Here is a 17,627-nt window from a genome sequence, read left to right as displayed (position 1 = left end):
GTCTCCTAATTAGCCTCTTCAGGCTCTGCTGCCTTCAGTCCTCCCGCTTCATCACGATGGCCCATCAGGGAAAGCCTGCAATTCGGAGGGGCAATGTGAAAATGCCCCTGGACCCAATTAGAAGGTTTGGGTTTGGGCTCCTGGTACACCACTTTCTACTTATGAAGTGTTCTTTTTACGCACAGAAGTTAGCCAGGTCTACACTGGAAATAAGATCTTACCATGTGGAGGGAAAAACATATGTGAGGTGTACACCAATGTTCATAGTGGCATTATTCACAATAGCCCAAGGATGGAAACAACCCCAAGTGTGCATCAACAGATGAATGGATAAACAAAATGGGGTGTACACATCCAGTGAATATTATTCAGTCATAAAAAAGAATGAATTTCTAATACATGGATGACTCTTGGCAATATGCTAAATGAAAGAAGCCAGACACAAAGGACAAATATTATGTGATTCTATATATGTGAAATGTCTAGAACAGGCAAATTCATAGAGAGAGGAAGTAGATAAGCAGTTACCAGAGTCTAGGGGAAGGGAGGAGTGGAGAGTTATTGCTTTAATAGTTACAGAGTTTCTGTTAAAGGTGTTAAAAATTTTTGGAAATAGATGGTGGTGATGGTTGCATAACATTATAAGGGTAGTTAATGCTACTGAATTCTACACTTTAAAATGTTTCAAATGGCAAAACTTAGGTTATATATTTTTACCACAATTAAAATGTGTATAACAATAATATCAAAACTATAGGCGTGACTCAAGATTCCTGGCATGTGAATAGACCAACAGAGCTATGGAAAAGAGTAAAAATTCAGAGGGCAAGAAAATGCAGAGATCTCGAATCATGAGCAAGCAAGGCTTATTTGGGAATAGCAACCTGGGTAGAGTGAAGTTACCAGGGGCGGGCAGCAAAAAAGGCCAGAGCACCAAGCAGGAGAAGCCCTGACTCCTGCACAACAGACAAACTCAGCCCAGGAAGGGTTTTTAAGCAGGAAGGAACTTACACGTGATCCAGTTCACCTGTGGAAAAAATCACTCCGGCAAGTGTGGCGGATACATCGCACAAGAGCAATACTGAAAGCAGAGTGAGAGAACACCACGGGATTGAGCTAGGCAAGAGATAACAACCCAGGCTCACCACTAATCAGCATCCTACACGGCTCCAGAAATCCAGGTGAAGTAGCAGGAGACCCACCAAGTTCTCTTGGTTCTGTTATGTTAATAAAAGACCATGAGATCTACCGAGGAAGGAAAGGAGAACTTTATTTTTAGAGAAAGTGACAATCTGCAGATTGGGGAATGCAACCTCTGGGGAAAACCAAAAGTAAGCACTCCAAAGAAGGGAGGTTGGCCCACCCAGGGACCTGAGGTATGGAGCTTGGAGACCAGAGCCCCCTCCCACAACCAGACACACTGCCAGCACCTCAGGGCCTGACCCAGGTCTTGAGGCATAGAGCTGGGGACTGGACCCCCCTGACAACCAGGCACACTGCCAGTGCCAAGGAGCTTACCAGAAACATCACCTCCATGTGGGTGGCCCACCACAGCCACCACAGTAACCACCACTGCTGCAAAAGTGGCTAGACATCACAACCGGCACACAGATGGTCCGCCAGCCACTGGAGTGCATTGACACAAGGAGAGCCACCAGCAGAGACCAAAGAAAGGAAGAGGATGTCTCTCTCCACAAAGCCCATCCCAGAGTGACAGAAGAAGCATCTGCTCTACAATAATATTGGGGGACCTGATCACACCTTTCAGCATTGGACAGATCATCTAGGCAACAAATCAACAAAGTAACCATTTTCTTTCAGGAGAAAAAAAACTAGGGTTATCAGTGGTGGGAGGGGTGAGGGGGAGGGGGATAGGGAGACATTGGACAAGAGGCATAAAGAATAAGTATAATTTGTAACAATATATATACTAGTAATGTTGATTTGATCAACATATGTCAACATTGAATCCCAAAAATATGTATAAGCGATTATGATTCAATAAAAATTAAAAAAAAAAAAGAAGGGAGGGAGAAACATAAGTCTTGCAGAGCCTGCTTTACATACATATTTAGCAGGTTTGGGGAAATTTTGTGACTATTTATGAGAGAAGTTGTGCGCATGTTCAGTGGATAAACATACCTGTAACATAAGTCATTTCAGGGAGGAGATTTAATATTAAAGTGAGCTGGAATTCGCTCCTGACATCAAAAGGTAACCACAAGGACACAGGACAGTTTGTGTGTTGTCTCCATCAACCAACGAACTGGCTTGGAGTTGCGGCCACTTATCAAGAGGGAACTTTTGTGAAGCTGATTCTCTGCCCAGTGGTGCTGGAGCGGGGCCACAAAATAGGGGGTCGGAAGGCTGGCAGCAGGTGGTCTGTCGGAGTCAGGTAGGAAATTTCCAGCTGAAGCTATTTTTGACATTATTTTCCAGGAACTGGTTTCTGCTTAATTACAGGAAAGAAAAGCCTCGTGACAGTGTACATGGCTAACCTCTCATTCTGCTGTGGCCTCTGGTTCTGTTTTGTAGTTTTAGCGTGTCTCTTTTTAGCCATGGGGAGCCCATTTAGAATGTCTCTTGGGGTATATTTTAACAGTTACCTTCCTTAGCACAAGCATCACCTGCTCTAATAGGAGCCCATCTGTGTCCTTCACTGGGCTCTGCTGGATACCAAGTCCCTAAACTGGGGAGAAAGCCCATGTGGGAATTAGCTCCGTGACAAAATCACCGGTGTGAGTCCTGGACACTCTAACCTAAATATCTACCTTCCTGGCAAAGTCTTCTCAGGGAGAATGTCCTGGTAAGAGAAGCCAAGGAGGGGGGTTCTGATTGCCTCACTTTTGCCCTGAAGCTGCCTGAGAGCTGCAAGAATGCACTTCCTCCTGGATGCCTGGTCTCCCTGCCCATTCACCACCCTCACTGCCCCTACAGGGAGGTGTGGACGCTGCTCCTCATGGCTCTGAGGCTTCTAACCCACAGGAGCTGCTGCTCCCGTCCGCTTGCCACTGTGATGCTCCCAAACGAGGCTCCCTGCTGGCAGCCCCCCCTCTTTGAGCACCCGTGAACTCAGCTACCTGGACTTGCCTGTGCTGGAGCCTCAACTCTGTGTTCAGTGTCCTCATGTTGGTAGCTGGAAATCATCCACGTTGGAGCATTTACAGCACAGACATCTGCAAACACCACTAAGCAGAGCTTTTATATCTGGGGAGCCAGTTGTCGTTTCTATCAGTATACCACTGACTGGGTTTCTGGTTCTTTTGGACTCCTGCAAGAAAGGACTGATCCCAAAAGGGTTAGGCGGGGCTTCATTTCTCAGAGACTTTGTGGGTCTCCACCACTTCAGGAGGCAGTGCTCAGTGAAGCTGTAATTTGGCTAGGCCAGCTGGGAGAGGTGACCCAGTGCAAAAACTCATCCTGTTCTTGTAGGGCTCCCTCCCCAAGCTGCTAGGGCTCCTATCAGATTGCTGAACGACAGCTTTGAGTTCTTCAGTAGGAGGGATTGTGCATGCCCTCCAACAACAGGAATCCTGTTTCCCATCATTGTCAACCTTGTCCTCTCTGCCCATGTTCCCGAGGTTCAAATGCAAGAAATGCCACCCTCTCCCATTCCAGGCACTTGGACCCAGCCATGTGAGATATACTATCTAGGCTGTCTAGCCTTGGCTATTTTAGCTCACTAACACCCCCAAGTTCAACTGGAAAGGCCAGAAAGGTGTTAAAGGACTAGAAGAAAAAGTTGTACTCAATTTGGTTTTACTGTGCTTGGCTGTTAGGTTTTGGATACATGTAAGGTCATGTACATTGTTATTGATTACTATTGTTTTTGTCATTCAGTGTGTGCAATTTTCCTAAGATTACACTTTGAATCCCCAGCTCCCTGCTATGGGTCAATTTGTGTCCCCCAAAACTCATATGCTGAAGTCCTCACTCCCAGTACCTCAGTATGTGACCTTATTTGGAAGTAGGGTCATTACAGATGTAATTAGTTAAAATGAGGGGATGCTGGAGTAGAGTGGCCCCCTAAACCAATATGACTGGTGTCCTTATAAAAAAGGGGAAATTTGGACACAGGCACACACACAGGGAGAACTGCATGTGTACATGAAGATGGCCATCTGCAAGCCAAGGAGGGAAACCTAGAGCAAATTCTTCCCTCACAGCCCTCAGAATTGAAACCAACCTTGCCTACACCTTGATCTCAGACTTCTGGACTCCAGAACTGTAAGTCAATACATTTCTGTTGCTTAAGCTTACCCATTTGTGGTACTTTGTTATAGTAGCCCTAGCAAACTAATACATTCCCAGGTAAATATACATTTCCTTTTGTGGCCACCAGAGTTTGCAGACAAGCAAAATTGTCATGGTTCTACAAAACTTCAGAATTTTTTCTTTTTATTTAATTCAATTAAATAATTAGTTAATTAATTAATTGGTGGCTGGCCAGTAAGGGGATCCCTGACCTTGTTGTTATAACACCAAGCTCTAACCCACTGAGCTAACCAGCCAAACCGGAATTTTTTCTTTTTCGATAACTTCTTTTTAATTATTATTACTTAAAGGGAAACTGAAGTATTGCAATGTCATTCAAAATTAGAACTAGTTCTAATAATTTAGAAATGTTTAAAAAGTTTTTAAATAACAATAAAAGAACTTTAAAACACATTAAACTCTAAACTATTTGCAGTGCTCCGAAGTTCCTATTTATGTTTGTGAATATATATTTGTAAATACTTACCTCGTATTATGCCTTTTGCCTATTATTAGTCATTTGTTATTTTCTAGTTTTTCACTACAAATATCTTTGTGCAATTAACTTTTTTACTCCATTCGAGGTTATTTCGTGGGGGCATGTACCCAGAAAACACCTGGATAACACAGTTTTGTAGTGCCTGCTTTAAATAGTGCTCCATTATTCTGTAGACAGATTGAGCTGGTATGTGGTTTCCCTCGAAACAGAAACTATATACAGGTTTGTCCATCATCTTCTTTGGTTATTTTTTGGCCAGCCGGTACAGGGATCTGAACCCTCGCCCTCGGTGTTACAACATCACGATCTAAGCAACCGAGCTAACAGGCCAGCCCTGGACATCATTTAGTTTTATCAGTATTAATTATTTTTCCTAGTTTCAAAAGCTTTCCCTAATCTCAAAGTTGCTTTGGTTTTTACTTATGTCACTACAAGGGAGGGACCCCAGTAACTTCTTAAGCATGCAGTTCAGGTGGTAGAGACGTGAGTGACAGCAGTCACGGCTGCAGCGGCGCTCGCCTGGGGTCAGCGCCCGCCAGGGGTGAGAACAGGCTCGCACCGGCGGCGGCCCACAATGCACCGGGCTCGGAGGCCTGCGGGCTGCCGCGACCGAGGGGCGTGCCGGGAGCTGGCGGGGGCTGGAGAAGGGGCGGGGATTTGTGGGAAGGTGTGAGGGCCGCTGTGGGGGCGGGGCCGGGATCCTGCGAGGGCTGGGCCGAGAGCTGGAGGGGGCGGGGGCAGGGCTTGCGGGAGGGAGGGAGAAGCCACGGGGGTTGGCGGGGCCGAGCGCAGCAAGGGCGGGGCCGGGAGCTGTTTGGGCGGAGCGGGCAGCCGGGGGGGGGGGGGGGGCGTGGGCGTGGTGGAGGCGTGGCCGGGAACCGGCGGGGGCGTGGCCGGGAGCCGGCGGGGGTGGGGTCTGGAGCTGGCTTGGGCGGAGCGGGCAGCCTGCGGGGGCGGGGCCGGGCCGCCGCCGCAGCTGGAGTCGTCGCGGGCCGCGGTGTCGCCGCCGGAGACCTGGGCACCCGGCGCTGTAACAAGGTAGGGGGCTCCTCGGGATCACCCTTTCGGGGTGTGAAGTCTTCGTTGTGCCGAGAGGAGCAGGCGTCCTCTGTTACTTTGTGGGAGGGGTTCTCTCGCCGGAGCCCCGGGCTTGACCTGCGGGGTCTGTTTGAAAACTCTTTGTCTGGTCCTTCCCCGCCTCTCCGTGTTCTGGGGCTGCCTGCGTGTGGATGTGGCCCCGGGTGGGCGGGTGTGGGCTGCGGGGCTACGGGAGGACTCGCGCGACACCGCTGTCGCGGGGTCCACTGCGCACTGCGGTGCGGCCCGACCCCAATGCCCCGCATCCGGGGAGGGGCTCGCTCGTGCCGGCCCCACCCCGTTGGGAGGCGCTGTCCCGCGGGCCGAGCCGTGGGTGCCCTCGCCCCACAGCCCCGGACGCAACGGACACACCCGAGCCCTCACAGCCCAGCTGAGCTTTTCAGAAAGTAGAGTTTGGCAGCTAAAAGCACCGGAATGTGGGGCACCCAGAGAGCTTGAGCTTGTCTGTCCTCAGCCTGTTTCGGGGTCGCACTGCGTGGCTCTGTCCATCCATCCTCACTTCCTGTTGCCCCAGTGCTCTCCGTGGTAGCAGTGTCCCACCCTGAAGGCTCCAGGCTGCAGTCCTCAGGTGATCCCCCCCATGCCCACTTTTCAAGGCTTGGCAAAGTACGTTAGTCCTCTGGTCCCTATTCCTAATGTAAAATAAATCTTATTATTAAAGGTATGTTTTTCTTTAAAACCTTCACCCTGTATTATGTCCATTACCATAAATGTCAGTTGATTAATTTTATTTGTGAACTCCAAGCAGTTTCTTTTACTGTTTAGTAATAAAGACTATATAATTAGGAAAACTTCAAGATATTCTTTAGGTGAACATGCTACTGTGAAGGTTGAACCATTAAAATTATCTTTATTGTTCCTTCCAAATCTAAAATGTAAGAAATGAATACAGATTCCTTTTCTGCTAGGCACACTTACTGACTTGAAATAATAAAAATAAGAAAATTCTTTCAAACTGTTATCGCTTTACCTATTCTCAAGGAAAGTCTAGGAGCTGTTGGGATTCTAAATCTTTGTTAAGCAGATTTTTTTTTTTTTTTTTTAAGACTAGTCAAGTGCATTGGTGAGAAGGGGTAAAGAGTAGGACAAGGAGTTTGATCTGCAGCTGACTGTGAATAATCGAGATAACCCACTGCCTTCAGAATGGCAAGCAGAAATTTTTAATGGGCCTTATCCCTGTCTCTGGGTGCTTTCCTCTAGAAGTGTTAGTCTCTTTCAGAATACGAAGTTATGAACTGCTCATTATGTATAATATTTTCTATTTTGAAGATATATGTATTTTCTACATTTAACATTAATATTCACTTAAAAGCATTGTGTATTTGTGAGTAAAAAGATAAAAATTCTTAAAAGATTAAAAAGAAGAAATGTCATCTTAGCTGGTATACATTAGTGATTCCCATCATGACTTCCTAGTAGTGACGATAAACCCAAAAGATGAAACCAAAATCTAGTAAGTCATGAATAGTCACCAACACCCATAAGAACTAGAGGGCACCATTTGCAGCTTGCAACGAGCAGTTTAAAAACGTGTTAAAGTAAGGTAACTTTGCTTAGTGGATTGCAAGTACCAGAAAGCCGATAGCCTCAAGAGATTTGTATAGAAAAACACTGACATTCATATAAAGAAATCTAAGTGCAAATTCATAGGCTCACTAAAAATAAGCAGATCAAATATTTCCCACATCAACTGTAAATGCATGTACTTTAAGTTAATTTAAAAAGCAGTTGGCCCACTGCTTTTATGACCAATGCCCTTATTCCAGAAAGGCAAACCTTCGGGCCGGCCCGTGGCTCACTCAGGAGAGTGCGGTGCTGATAACACCAAGGCCACGGGTTCGGATCCTATATAGGGATGGCCACTTAGCTCACTTGGGTGAGCGTGGTGCTGACAACACCAGAAAGGCAAACCTTCATTGCTCTTGCTTCTGAAGGAGATAAATTTAAAAAGCTGACCTGTAGCCACAGACTGGTGTTTACAGAAGTTGGCCCAAACAGATGACTCGTCATTAACTCATCCTTCAGCAGATGTTTACCAAGCACCTACTAAGTGCAAGTCCACACTCACTGCTTCAGCCAACTCCTGGTGGGAAATACTGCATGTGGGCTCTGTTAAGGCGGGCTGTGTCATCCAGACCACGGAAGGAGGGACCCCGGGGCACTTCTTTTAGACACTGATGAGGCAAAAGCATCTCTCCAAAGAACCATAAAGGCCTGAGTAGCTCAATTTAAAAACACATCATTAATAAACAAAACAAACAAAAAAGACAAAAAGAAAAACAAAAACCCAAAAAACAATAAAAACACACCATTTACTTTGAAGGGAAAAGAAAGAGAAAGTACCTCAAAACATTTCCTCTTTGGCTTCCATCTTTGTGGTGCCAATTGTTTAAAAACCACTCTTCATGATATAAGGATAATAATTATTAAATAACAGAGTCACATAATCTGAGGCTATATAAGGAGTTATTTTGCAGGAGAGAGTTAATCATACATTAACTGAACTATCCCAGCTTTCCAATAATAAAAACACCTCCCTGTTTATTCATATTCATATATTTGTTCAATAAACATTAAAGCACTGTGCTAGGATTAGAAATACGAAGATGAATAATTTAGCCCCTGACTTTAAGAAGCTGATCTTGTTGGGAAAACCAACCCAGAGATCATCACAGTATAGTGCGTGTTTGGTATGGTGATGGATATCTGCTCACAGTGCTGTGGCTCCCACTCCAGACTGCTGGAAAAGTCAGTGCCTGAAATTAGTATGAAGGGATTAGTAACTGTTAGCCAGAAGTGGGAGGAGAGCACTCCAGGTAGAGGGGACAAACATTAACAAAATCATGGAGCCTGGAAACATGACCAGGGAAAGGTAAGGAGTAAGACCAAAGAGAGAGGTGGGGTCAGATCATAGAAGGCTTGTGAAGGGGAGGGGAGTCACAGTATTGAGTGGGAGAGTGACAGGATCGGTCCACCTTGGGAAGCTCCCTCTGAAGCCCGAGTGAGGGAGGGTCTTAAGAGGCTAGGAAGCGAGGAGGACTGTTCGGAGGTTGTGGCAGTGACCGAGAGAAATGGTGAGGCGTGGCATTTGCTGAGTACTTCACCTTTTCAGCTTTCTCCTGCATGATTTCGTTTGGTCGTCAGATCACCCTTTGTGTTTGGTAGGGTGAGATTAATAGCTTCATTTTGAAAGTGCTTACCTAGGTGCTTGTGTACTGCGTCCTTGATCCTTATAAAAACCCTATAAATCAAATATGATTAGCCCACTTTATAAAAGCTGCTACTGAGGCCTGTGTGAGGGGCAGGGGAAGCCCCAGGCCCGGTACCTAGTGCAGGTCTCATTCTGATCAGCAGGTGGGTCTTGCTCCTCTAGAGACTGAGGAAAGACAACCCTTCCAGGCAAATCCACCCCCTTGGAAACCCCTCTCAGGAGTCAGCCTGGCAATAAGACTACGGTGCCGAGCTTCATAGGCAGTTCTATCTGTGCATTTAAAAGTCCCCCTGAATGAAACAGTGGGGCAGTTCCTCAAAAAATTAAACGTAGAATTACCATGTGATCAGCGATCCTACTTCTGGGTTTAAACCCCAAAGAATTGAAAGAAGGGAGTGAAACAGATATTTGTACACACATGTTCTTAGCAACATTCTTCACAACAGCCCAAGGGTGGAAGCAACCCAAGTGTATATCAGCAGATGGACAGATAATCAGAGTGTGGTCTGTCCATAATATTATTCAGCCTTGAAGGAAATCCTGACACGTGCTCCAATGTGGATGAACTTTGAAGACATTATACCAAGTAAAATAAGCCAGTCACGAAAGGACAGATACTGTACAATTCCACTTGTATAACATACCTAGAGTCGTCACGTTTATAGAGACAGAAAGCAGAATGGGGTTGCCAGGGGGTGGGGAGAGAGGGAAATAGGGAGTTTTGTTAAACGGGTTCAGAATTTGGGTTTGGGAAGATGAAGAAGTTCTGGAGGTGGATTTTGGCGACGGTTATACAGCAGTGTGAGTGTACTTACTGCCACTGAACCGCACACCTAAACATGGTTAAATGGTAAATTTTATGTTATGTGTATTTTACCATACACAAAAACATTCCCATTAAACATCACGTTATGATCAGGTGTCCATTCGTGCCAAATTTGTAACAAGGAGGACTAGGACATGCGATGGAAAAAATTAAAACAGACGTCCCATAGAACCCAGCCCAAGAGAAGAATGCTGGCCGGATTCCTAGATGACAGATCACAGAAGCGTCAAGCTGGAAGGGGGCAGATTTATTGTTTAGTTCAACCCCCTCTTCTTACAGATGAGAACAGTGAGGCCCAGAGTTATCAAGTGACTCGCCCAGGGTCAATGAGCAAGTTCAGGCAAAGGGAGAACGGGAAGCCAAAACCTGTCCTCCACTGCCAGACAGCTAGTGCCTGGTGCCCACAAGGAATGTCTGGGCTGCCAGACAGAGGTGCCCTGGCTCTCTTTTCCAGCAGAAAACACACCAGGTTTTTCACCTTTTCAGCCTTGCTACAGCAAATTCGTAGGATTTCAATTACGGAGGAGAGTTGGGTGCTTAGAATTTGGTGTTTGGTTGCTGCTCTGTCTAGGTATCAGGGTGGAAATGCAGTGATGAATTAGAATTCGTTCGTTCATTTATTATCAAATATGGGAGGGCCTCCAATGTGTCAGATGTACTCCAACTTTTCTATCTAGTCACAACTGTCTGCCAACTTTATTCTAGATGCTCTGCCCATTGCCCTTGGCCATGAACTCCTGAGTTACGTAACCTTCATTGACTCCTGGCAAGGGCCAAAGGGGAACAGGCACAGTTGGAGGGGAGGTGCCAAGTGTAAAGAGAGTTGTGGTTCCAATGAGGAAGCCCTGCAGAGCTACAGGATTCTAAGCAGGACGTGTGTCCAGGGGTCCGCAGGTGCAGGAGGATGGAGTCCTGCTGTGGAACTCGCCCCCGCCACAGCCCAAGTGTGGGGACTGCCTGGAGGTCTCAATGCCTGCCTAGAGGATCAGACACAAGCAGCAGAAACCCCAGAAGACATACAAAAAGGGAGACACTCACAGATGAGCAGAGGCGCAAAGAAAGAGAAATGTGGAAGAGAGTGCAATCTGGAAAACCCCCAATTTTCACAGAGTGACATCCCAATCCCAGTCTTGTGGCCTTTACAACTAGGCCTTGTGAAGAGGTTGGCTCTTCACAACTAGGCATGTATGTGAATAGAGTCTCTCTTTCTCTTTTTGTTTTAATCCAGTATATGCACCTGCTTGCTTTCAGGAGACCTAAGGTATAACTTAAAAAATAAGGCACTAGTGTAGTTTAGTAGAACAAGCACCAGATTTGAAACTACTTAGCAAACTCTAGGACCTTGGAAAAGTTACCTAACCTGCCAGCATTACATTTCCCATCCGTGAAATGCAAATAATAACTTCACAGAGTCACTGTGAGAATTAGAAATCTGTTCATGTACTCATTCAGCAACCACTGTCAACTAAGTGTCACCTAGTGTCAGTGGTATGTTAGGAGAGAGACAAGGGTGGGTAAGATGTGGTTCTTGCCCTTGGACGGCTTATAGCTGCTGGGAGGGAGGAAGACAGACATGTGCACAGACAGGTGGAGTGAGGTGTTGATGGACTTTGTTGGAAATGTGTTCAGGAGCGGTGGGAACCCAAAGAAGGAGAGCACGCCAGGAAAGGCACTGTGCCAGGCATACAGGAGAACACGGTATGTGCTGGCTATTTTTAAAATTATGAAGCACAAAAATGGTCACAGCAGTGAAGCTGAAATAAATACTAGGCACCTGAGATGAGATGTTTTGGCATGGAATTTGGCTTTAAGTTTCTTGGAAGCCTCAAAAGAAAGGGAAACAGGGTGGGTTACATCATTTTCTTATTCTGGCAAGATAAAATATACAGATTCAACTTTAGAGGGGACTTTTTTTCTGGAACTAAACTTGAGGAAGGATTTATCACACGGGTTCCTTGGAATACAATTTTGAAGCTGTAGACAACATCTTCAATAACATTTTATAGACAGCTCTGAAAACATCATGCAGATGAATGGTGTTTATGCCATGACTCACCTTTGGTGGAAACTACCTGGGGTTATCACATACTGTAGTGCTAGGATTCGGGGAGAGTCACTTTCAGGAAGGTACCTGGGGATGAGTCACCAGAAGAACCTGTAGAAGTGGGCAGAATTGGAAACCTGAGTGGGAAAGGTCTCTGTCCTGTGTTCAGTCTTTGTCCCTGTACTCAGGGCGTGGAGGACCCCTTGGCAGGAAATAAAAGCTAAGTGGTCCCACAGGTGTTTAAGCTTTGAAACAAGAATAGAACAAGTCCTGTGTTAATCTTGACCCAAGATAGCAGCCTCCAGGGATGATAATGCCTGCTGCTGATGGGTAGACCTGGGATTAACAACCAGCCAGTGAATACAGTTCTCATAAACAAAACAGAAGGTAGTGTGATGTGGTCACATAAATCTCGTTCAAATCCTAGCTCTTTGACTTACTAGCTGTGTGATTTCACAAATTACTTAGGTTTTTTGATTGTCAATGGGGTATTAATGTCTGCCTTGTATTAGTTGTTTTAGCAATTAAAGATAAGGTATGTAAATGATAATAATAAGCAGTACTACTAACAGTAGCTAACAATAATTGAGGCTTCCTCGGATCAGGCCCTATGCTGAGTGCTTTCCATGCATTATTTCATTTGTTCTTAGTAGCAACTCTCTGTGGCACATACTACCTGGCAACTAGTACATGCTCAACAAATGGTATATATTAGTATTATTAGCATCAAATTAATAATTAATAAAAATATTAAATCTGGCCCATTGTCCATTTTTGTAGTCCATGAGCTAAGAATGCTGTGTACATTTTTAAATGGTTGAAAAAAAATCAAAATAGGAATATTTCGTGACATATGAAAATGATGTGAAATCCAAATTTCTATCTCCATAAGTAAAGTTTTATTGGAGCCCATCTGTGCACTTTTGTTTACGTATTGTCGGTGGCTGCTTTCAAGCTGCAGCGGCAGAGTTGAGTCAGGGTTGAGTAGTTGTGTCAGAAGTATGTATGGCCTGCAAAGCCTAAAATATTCACAGTGTAGCCCTTTGCAGAAAACGTTTGCTGACCCCTGATCTAGAACAAGACCTCCAGGGCCTCCGGGGGCAGCTACGGAACAGAAACTCAGCCAATGGGTGACTATTAAGAGGTGGATCTAGAAGGAGCAAGCCTCCCACCACCCTCACGGTTGGGCCAGTGGACAAAGCTGTGTAGGGCTGTTCCGGTGTTAACATGCACAGAGCTGAGGAGGACAGAAGGCTTGTGCTGGACATCTGCAGGCTCTACCAGCTGAGAAATCTGGGATCTGTGAACTCTTTGTCTTTATGCTTTTATATTTGTTTGCTTTTTGTCTTGTGCTTGTTTGCTTTTCTCCCTGTTTTAGCAAAAGGTCTCGAAAGTTCTAATCTCATTTAAGCTAAGCCAAAGGAAAAGATGATTGATTCACACCTGGGCAGGATAGAGTTCAAACTTCTCAATGGTTCTTAAGCTGCACGGTGTCTGGTCTGGCTTCTCCTGCCCTGCGGGGTTCTCTCCCCATGTCTCCTACACCCTGTGCTCCCCTCGTGCTATGCAACCGACAGCACCTGCAAGTGAGCCTGCTGCACACCTTATGTCTTCTGTACTCTGCTCCTCCTCCTGCGCCTTCTCTGCCTGGGAAAATCCTCAGCCTTCAAGATTCTGCTGAAGCATCACTTTCTCGGCGGGGCCCTCCTGCATGCGATGATCACTCAGCGTCCTATCACAGTACCTGTCACTCTGCGTGGGCCTTGTTCACTGTCTGGGGACTCTTTACGCTTAGGGGTGACGTTGTATACTTACACCATACTGTTCCTGGGCCGTGGTAACCTAGAATGTGTGAAGGCTAAGGAGGAAGATCGAGTAGGGGCCAGTAGCGACAGACTTTCTAGCTCAAGAACCTGGAAGTCACAGGTAAGAAGTGGTGCAGATAAATGAAAACTCAGGCAAAGGAGGTCTAGGGTGGCAGTGTTCCTGACTGGGTTTTTGTTTCTGTTTTTTCTTTGTAACAGACATTGAACAATTCTGTAGGACATACCCTCAACTGTAAAAGATGAAAAACACTATTCAAACAGAGTGTTTGTGTCATACCTCTCAGAAGAGAGAGATCACAAGACTACATTGTCATTCAGAGAAGATGTTTCAGGAGGGGCTGAGACAATGTGGTCCAAAACCTTTGTTGATAAAGCTAAATATAAGGATAGAGCTTGAAAAATGCAAATGGCTAATGTGGCCAGTGGATAAGATATTTCAAGATGTCTCACATGAGTGCTTATCACTGCCAACCGAATCTTCTGTCATGAGACCAGAAGGACCTCTGCTAGCCTCCTGGTGTTTGCGCCATCCAAGGGTCACATCTGCTCTAGAGAATTGTCGCCAGTCACTTTGATCTCTTCATCAGGTAGTCACTGATATCTCAAGACCTCTATTTTATAAGCGCAGTTTGAGTTGGTTGTTTTTTTCTTTTAAAGACTAAATTCATTATCTTTCTCCAGCCTGCTGAATCTTATCAGCCACTCTGGGCCCTGTCACGGCATTTTGTGAGATCCTGCAGTGGCTTATCTCCAGCAGTGTGGCAGTTGACCGTGCAGAAAGTGTAATGTTATATCAGCGCACTTAAAAGGTCCTTTTTCAGATCATTAAGAAGAAATATTCCACTAATCACGTTTCTTTATAAAAGAGACCTTTTATAAATCAGTCGTCTCATTATAACCAGACATCGGCTTTCAGATTTCATCCTTTCTCACCAGATTTTGGCAAGACCAGAATGGTTTCTGTCATCGGCTGGGCCCTCGTAGCTTGGGTTGGTCCTCCTGTGTTTCCCTAGTCAGCTTTCTCCCCTGTCTTCCACAGCAGATTTGCCAGTGGCCTGCAGCCTCCTTCAGCTTCCCCCTCCCTGCTCCCACCCTCCAGCAAAGACCCGCTGGCTGCTTTATGGAGGAGGTGGGGACATCCTTCCCTCTTTCTGCCCTGTTCCCAAGGAAGATGAGTCCCAGCCTGGAAGGGAGACCGCGTCAGCTCTGGGGAACGGCCTGTGCTCTGGACCTCCTCCCTTCTTGGGACGTGTCTTTCCTGCGTCCTCCTCATCCTCCCAGCTGGTCCATCGGAAGCTGTCCTCCTCCCACGGCCCTGCCCTCTGCCACCCACCTCCTTGACTTAGAAGACTTAGAATCGTTCCGTTGCCTGACCTCCTCTGCCCCTTAGCTCCTCAGTGCCCTTCGGTCTGGCTTCTGCTCCTGTCGCTCCACTGAAGCTGTCCCCACCTCTACGCTGCTGAGTCCAGTGCACGTGTCCTAGCCCTTTTCTTCCTCGGCTCTCGAGAACATTGGCTCTACGGGCCACACACCTCACCTCCAAAGCCCCCTCTGTCGGCACCGTGCCTTCCTGGTTTCCTGCTTTTCCTTGAGCTGTTGTCCCTGGGCCCACCTTGTCATGTCACTCTTCACCCTTCGTTCTGCCCTGCACACCCAACTCTCGTGGTACCCATCTTCCTGGCATTCTTTAGGTTCCAGAATCCAGACTCAGACTGGACTAAGCAAGCAACCAACCACTAAAAGCTCCAATATTGGATCAGGTGTTGGTTCCTGTATCTGAAATCCAGATCTGAGCTAGCTGGTGCAGAGGCATAAGTGAAGTGGCCACAAGACAGCCCACTCTCTCTGCCGCTTGGCTTTGTTTTTCTCTCTGTCACCCCTTTCCCAGGCAGCTAAACTTTCCATGTGACGGCAAAGTGCCTGCCAGCAACTCCAGCCTTACACCCAATCCTCTTAGTAAACACGAGGAAAACTTTCTACCCAGTTTCTTCAGCAGGAATTTCCAAGTCCAGTCCCTGCACCGCTTCTCGTCCTGGACACTGTCCTGCCCACCATCTTTTGTCTGGATTCCTGCAGCAACCTCTCCGGGGGTTTCTGCCTCCCATCTTGCTACCCTGAAATCTCCTCTTCCCATCACAGCCAGGCTGATCTTTGGAGAATGTTCATCCGATTCCATCACTTTCATATGGAAACCTCCCATTGGCAGGAAGCTAAAGGCAAAACCCCTCTTCCATCCTGCAAGGCCCTGCCTGCTGAGGCTCCTTCTGGCGTCCCTGCAGGAAGTCCCTTCTTTTCACCCCTGTTCACTGCAGTTCAGCCCCAGGTGCCAAACCAGCCGGCTCCTTCACCAGTGCCCCTCCACCTGGCGCTTCCCGCCGAGCCCTGCCCCGATGAACCTCCACCTATTCTTTCCGGTCTCAAGTTAGACGTCGCCTTGTTGGGAAAAGCCTTCCACACTGCAGTATGTACAGACTCTTCCTGTTGGAACATTCTGCCGTTTTCCATTGTCGCACTTATCACACTTTACTTTAATTGCTTGTTAAACCATCCACATCCCTCAGCAGACGATATGGTCCATGATGGCAGATATTTCCCTTGTTGTGTGAAATGTCCCCGCCACCACAGAGTCGACACTCAATACATATTTGTGGAACTGTAAAATAAAATGAGATGTGATTGTACTGGGTGATGTTCCAGTTCTTGACTAGATTTTAGAATCCAGATTGATTCCATAAAGCTACTGGAAAATCTAAAAATATAACATCTGCTTTCTCTTGTTGATATGTTTATTGGTCCTCCTTAAAGAATAGTAGAGTTTTAGAACTGGAAAAGATCTTACTGATCATCCAGTACTAATGCCTTCATTTGACGGGTTAGGAAGGGGATCTCCGAGGGACTTGGTAACTTGCACAAACCACAGAGCTGTTTATGGTTGCGTAATTGGACTCCAACTCAGAGCTCTTGACTTCAGTCCTGGGCTTCTCCCTCCTCACCTCGGTACTAGCACTTTTAACGACTAGTGTAGCATGATTTTTATATTAATGCAAAGGAATCTTATTGCTGGTAGCCTCACGTTTTACTTTTAAAATGTATTTATTGAGCTTGTACATCTCCATAGATTCTAACAGTTTTCCAGGATGAAAATCACTCCTGAGTATCCTGTAGGGTTCTGCCCTAGATATTAATAGGTGGGGTTAAAATCTTATACATTGCCCACAAAGATCTAGAAGTGACACATTTTGTTCAGTTGTTTTACTGTGTCACCTCAGAAGGATAATTACTGAGTAGATGCCATCTGGATTTGATGATCTGAGAAACACTCGTGTTGTGTAAAAGTAACAGACTTTGGTTTAACACTTTATATTCACTGCTCTGCCAAGCTCACTGACTGATGTCCATTATGAAATATGAGCTTGGAAAGAGAATTGTTTCTACAAAAGCCAGGTTAAGCTTTGGAGAAGATTGGGCAAGAGTCACTTCCTAAAAATAATTACAAAAGGGCTGGCCGGTTAGTTCAGTTGGTTAGAGTGCAGTGTTGTTAACACAAAGGTCAAGCGTTCGGATCTCCATACTGGCCAGCCACCAAAAAGAAAAATAAATAAAAATAATTAGAATATAATTGGGTATGGGTGAGAATACAATATTTTTTATTTAGTTAAACATTTTTGGAAAAGTATTTAAAGTTTTTTTAATTTTTAAAAATTTAATTTTTAAAATTAAAAAAATTAGTTAAAAGGTATTTTAAAACACTTTTTAAGGAAACCAAAAGTGGAACCAGTTGACCAATGCATTATGAAACTCCAATTAATGGACCTATTCAAAAAGAAAATTCCTTGGCTGTTCATAGATTGTGTGTAAACGTTATTCAA

The 17,627-nt window shown here is 45.7% G+C and overlaps 1 protein-coding gene across 1 annotated transcript in view; it reads left to right on the top strand.

Moving 5' to 3' along the window:
* Nucleotides 1–5,704: 5,704 nt before the first annotated feature.
* The window catches only part of EXTL3 (exostosin like glycosyltransferase 3), a 107,073-nt gene continuing 95,150 nt past the window's right edge, over nt 5,705–17,627 (top strand). The window contains exon 1 of the mRNA XM_063086695.1: nt 5,705–5,791. The gene's annotated coding sequence lies outside the window, so the exon portion shown is untranslated. The remainder of the gene's footprint in view (nt 5,792–17,627) is intronic.

Source organism: Cynocephalus volans, chromosome 2, assembly GCF_027409185.1.
Source record: "Cynocephalus volans isolate mCynVol1 chromosome 2, mCynVol1.pri, whole genome shotgun sequence".
Lineage (NCBI taxonomy): Eukaryota > Metazoa > Chordata > Mammalia > Dermoptera > Cynocephalidae > Cynocephalus > Cynocephalus volans.
Note: the sequence above shows the minus strand (reverse complement) of the source record. Positions and strands in the feature narration are given on the sequence as shown.